Below are 5,813 nucleotides of genomic sequence, written 5' to 3' on the forward strand. Positions count from 1 at the left end.
CCTTTCTTCTTTCAAAAAATTTATTTAAGGTCCTTGAATGGTGACTTCTTGGGTGGGTTGGCTTCTCCTAAGATTTTATCCGACTTTTTTTGAAGAGCTGACTCGGGATCTTCAAGTGGTGGTATCAAATGTGTGTAAGATCCTCAGGTCATGAACTACTGCAAGATAAACAATAATAAAAACGAATAAAAACTACTTAAAAATGCCTACTGACTGCTTGCCAGGATGTGGTAAAGGGAACCACGTCGTGTTGTCTCAGAAAATCTAAACTAAAATGAAAAACGAAAGAAAATGTAAATCATTGATCTCACGTTTTGAGCTTAAGTTGTGAATTCAGTATTGAAATAAAAAACTAATGCAAATTTTTAACTTTTCACAGGTTTTACCCCACAAAAAGGATCGATTAACCTAAAGCAAACAAATTAACAATCAAATAAGTCGTTCTCCAGTAACAACGCCAAAAACTTGATGTCTGCAAATAGCTACACCTAATTTTACCTAGTATCATACTAGCTATTTGACCCAGGGCAGTGTACCCTTTCGCAAATAGTATATCACAAAAGTCGGGTATCGATCTCAGGGAACAGAGTTAATTATTTAACCTACTTACTATTAAATTAACCTAAAATTCTAAGCAAAAGTAAAATGGTTTTCATCTAATTTTGCAAGTTTAGACAAACTTAATTTCTCAACAACTATTCAATCAAATATTCAAAACACTTTTGTTAGTTCGAATCCACTTTTCCTCGATGGGTAGCTATTAAATATGGACAATTCTCGTTGGTTACCAATTAATATATTATTAGCAATTCAAGTCCAAATTTACTAATGTTGATTTAATTCATTTAGAGCTATGAATGGTCATACATAATTTAACACGGATTCAATTATTAGATGGGATTGGAGCTATGTAAGATTGAGTTAACAAACACAGTTATGTTCACAATATATGTTCTCCAGCACAACCAAATTCAAATACCTTAATTACTTATCTAAGATTGGTTTGATCTTAGCTTTAATAATCTAATGATCACTAAATTACTATGTAATCAAATTCATGCAGATTAATAATCACTAAACTACACAGAATATGAATTAAATCAATCTAGTATCAAATTTAGCATCCTATGTATAAACAATCAAACACAAGCCATTAACCAAGTAGAAAAATCCATATTAACATAACTAAACCATGAGTTCCAGCTTCATCTAGCTAACAAAAGCAGCTAGATGTAGCTACTCATAGAAACAAAAGAAAAAAATAAACTCCATAATTAAAAACATTGTAATGTACCAAACTGTGACACCCCGAAACTTCTATGTTGTACGATTAGTCAATTACATTAATACTAAACTCGATTCCGTGATCTTTCAACGCCGTTTAAGGGTTCGGTTAAGTATTATAAGCTTGAGTACAGCCGGGAATGAGATTAGGAATGAGTCAAGAAGTCATATAGGGAGAAAACCAGACAATAAAAACTCTTGGGAGGTGTGTACGGTCGTACACAAGGGTGTGCAACCGCACACTCACCCCTATATATATAGGGTGGCCCCTTTATTCATTATTTTCCCCTCTTTCGCTGCCCTCTACTTTCTCTCTCTAGAATCTTCATCCAAGAACACTCCAAGGGCCTAAAAAAACGTGAAGTATTCCATCATCTAACTTGTTATACTGGTAAGATATCTTGATCTAAGCCTAAATTCTTCATGTTCTTCATCCTTTGAAGGTGTACTACCGCACACCTTCATAAGGTGGTCCTACACACCTTAAAGACTCTCCAAAGTCAGAGTTTGGCCCCCATCTAGTAGCTTGAACTTGGTATTGGCCTTGAAACACCTGAAAATCAACGTTTTGAGCATTAATGAAGAGTATACGGCCGCACAACCCTATGTACGACCACACTCCCCTATTTATGGACACACACACACACTCTGTACGACCGCACACTCCTTTGTGCGGCCGCACACACATCCTCATGATTACACACCCACTTTGATGTTCATATTTGGCCTTAAACTTGCAAAAACCACTGAGAATGGGACCTAGAACACTCCTTGGATGCTTGTAGAACTGTGAAACACCTCAAAAGCACTCCCCATCATGAGTGTATGACCATACACTCATGGGTCATACACCCATGGCCATACACACCCTTAGGGTAGCCCTACACCTCCTTCGTTCGATCAATTATGGTTCCGACACTTAGTTCAAGCATTTCCTGGTCCTTAGGGTGGTTTCCCGTCATGTTTAGTCATGGAATACCCTAATCTAATACATATATGTGTTACTATATGTTAATAGGGTCCACTTGCATACGAAACATTAGTTGACACTCAACACTCATACCGATCGTACACTCGAATCCTACGTTAAACAGTGAGTTCATACCCCTACGCTTTTTCCGAGTTTTTCATGTTTTCAGGCGGAATACAAGCAAAAGTACAAATAAACTTGTGCACAAAGCATATTATTTGTTTAATATAATTATATGTTCAGTCTGCTTTTAATTCAAAAAATAGCTTTACCAAACGATTAAGAAATCAACTCTTAGAATCAGTTTTCAATACTAAAGCAATGAACTCGTGAATCATATCGTAAAATGTGTTATTTTATAAAGGAATCATGCAAATCATAAACAGGATTTTTAGTATTTTTACTTGTAAATTGTTAGTCTAAAGTTGGAGACACGTCCTTGGTAACACCCCCACAAAATCAGGGTGTACGATTAGCACTTGTAACCAGAATCTCTTAGAGGGAGAACGTGAATGTTGTGTATAGATCTATACGGGACCGACTATCTTGCACCTTACTGCTAGCTACAGTTGGACTGACAGGTCCAGGGGTGACAAAGTCATAATAAGATACTGGCCCCGTTACGTGCCATATCAAGTCTAAGTACGGTTATGACACTCACAACCTAGATAACAGTAATTTACTTTTGTAATAATGAAACAAGTGAACTAACCTCAAAGTAATAACCAATTTGATTACTAGAGGGTATTAATAATACCCTTGGGATTTAGTTTACTACGTATATGTCACACCCCCGAACCAGACGGCGGAAACGTCCGGGGGCTGTTGTGACTCAATTGAATACCATCACAGTGAATATACATGAAACGTAACATCATACATCACCAAGCATTGGAATAATACAACTGGTAGCGTTTACATCCATTTCATTGTTTCAAAATATTACATTCCAAAATACATTGTTCGTTGTTACTTAAACAACCGCAAAACAATCATAGAGTACAGTCCTTTCTTCACTTATCTGTTACCTGAGAATACAAGTATTTTGAAAAACGTCAACATGTGAAATGTTGGTGAGTTCATAAGTAATGTTTGAAATCCAATGTTTGTAATGTTTTGAAAAACCACCAGAAAATCCGATATTTTCTGAAAATAGAATAGCGTAAAAATATGTGAAGATCTGTGAGTATGCTTGTTTGAATTCTATAGATGTAAGCGTAAGAGTTGTGAAATTCGACATGTAGTTCATAAGTGTACTTGTTGAAAACCCTAGGAAAACCTGACGTTTTCCTATCTCTTTGCTTTACTTAGTTTGTGTACTGTTATTTCGTTACGTTAGAGGTGTTCGTTGAGCTCCGGAGGCATTGAGTATACAGAGGGTGGTGAATTGTTGTAACGTACGTTAATGAAAACGTCCAGTTGACAAACGTGCTAGCGATCCCTTAGGCGTCACTCGCAGTTATTCACGCAACTCAATCCTCCCAGACTTGTGTAGTCCCACGACCGAGGAGAAAAAGTGAAGGTGCGAAACCCTCGGTATTTCCCTACGTCGTTTAAAACCATTGCAATTGCGAAGGGCCCGGAGCCCAATCCGCAATCGTGAGTTCCCGACTTTACTAGTAGCACTGAAGGACCCTTGGGGACCAGCAGCATGTTTGCCATTGAAAGTCCTTTTACACGCGGTCGAGTCGTATTAGACCCAACTACATGTAAGCAAGTGTCATTTGGGCCTAAATATCATGTCATCGGGCTAGCTAGGCTCGACAAGCATGATTTGCAACTTTTGGGCCTAAGGAGTGTACGTCGACGTATTGAGTAATTCCACAAGAGTAAAGAGTTCCAAGAGTTCCATATGTGTATTGAGCGTTGTAGTGTTAGTAGTTTTGGATTTGTTATTGATTCGAGACCGAATCAATTCGTTTGGTAACGATTGTTGGTGATATTGTGTATTGTAATCCATCGAGAGTCGTAGTGTCAATCTTTGTTCACAACGAGTGTATTGAATTATCATTGAAAATTTTATGTTTACAACCCCTCTTTATTTTGTAAATTTACTTTTTCACCCCTTTAGGTAAAATAATTTCCGGTTTAGTCCTTAAACCATTTTTCTTGACATTTTAACACCAAAAATTATTGAAATTAATATTTTTCAGCATATTTTTCATTGAAAACAGTTTAAGTCCCTGAAATTGCAGTTTTCTCGGTTGTAACCCCTCTTTTTCGTAATCTTTATATTTTTGGCCCAAATTGGAAAAATTTTGCAACTTTGGTCCTTTTTAAATTTGAAAAGCATTTTAAACCTTTGAAAAGTACTTGTGACACTAGTGGTCCATTGTTTTACAGAAAAACACAGTTTTGGCCCTCCAAAACAGAAAATTTCGCATAATGGGCTCTATTGGGCCGAAATTGTCATTTTTAGCCCATTAAGCTTGAAATTTATGCTTTTAATCCTCCAAATAGTATATTTTCAGAAAATACATTATGGAAACTTTTTTGACTCATCTCACCCATCAGATTTCGAAATATTTCATTTTAGGCCCTTCAACTTTGTATTTTTAACATTTTGTGTCAAAAAATGAGTTTTTAGCCCAAAATAAGTGTTGTCAAGCCATTTGGCTATTTTTCTTGGTATATTTTGCATGTAGTAGTATATTTTATGCTAGTATAAAATATATCTCGGTTTTTAGCAATTCATAACTAGATCTAGCATCAAAATCATACAAAACATACATATAAGCATAGAAATCAACCAAAACATACACATAATGATGGATCTACACCTTTGCTTGTATTCTCCCCCACAAAAACTTATAAAAACCGAAAATAAGGGGGTATGAAGCTCACCTTGGGTGTTGATTCGGTTTTTGAAGAAAGGATGGAAGAAATGAAGTGATTTTTGGCCTTAGCACCCTTTTCTTGAAGATCTCGAGTTTGGTGACTTCTAAGGTGCATGATCACAAGTTGGAATAGATTTAGAAGAGATTTTTGATGAAATGAAGTAGCTAGATCATGGATTAGTCATCAACTTACCTTAGATGATGATTTTGGTGATGGATTCTCCTTGAAAGCTCCTTAAATCTCGAAATTATGGAGAAGGAATGAGAGAGTATCTTTGAGAGAAGAATGAGTGAATTTTGTGTGTGTGTTTGAATATGGCCGAGAGCAAGAGAGAGAGAGAAGAAGAGAGATGCATGAAAGGATGGTGCATGGAAGTCCTTTGGTTACTAGTGAGGTGGCAAGCAAATAGTCAACTCTTCCATTTCTTCTTGGACTTGGGCCTTGGGCCGAGAGTTTGGAAGGGAAAAGGAAAATTTTGGGCTTTTTGCCCCTAAGCCCAATATTAGAGTTTGTTTGGGTATGTTTTAAGCCTAAAAGAATGTGGTAGGATTTTTGCATTTTTGTTGGACTAGTTTAGGTTATTCATGGATCTAAGCTTTTAATTCCGTTCATTCTAGGCCCAATATGGCCCAAAATATTGAAATAAGTAAATGTGGTTCCAATTAGAGCCCATTTAAGGGTCCTAAGCTCATGATAGTCAAATTGGAAGCTTATTGGTCCA

The sequence above is a fragment of the Lactuca saligna genome, chromosome 6 (assembly GCF_052625555.1).
Source record: "Lactuca saligna cultivar CGN05327 chromosome 6, ASM5262555v1, whole genome shotgun sequence".
Taxonomy (NCBI): Eukaryota; Viridiplantae; Streptophyta; class Magnoliopsida; order Asterales; family Asteraceae; genus Lactuca; species Lactuca saligna.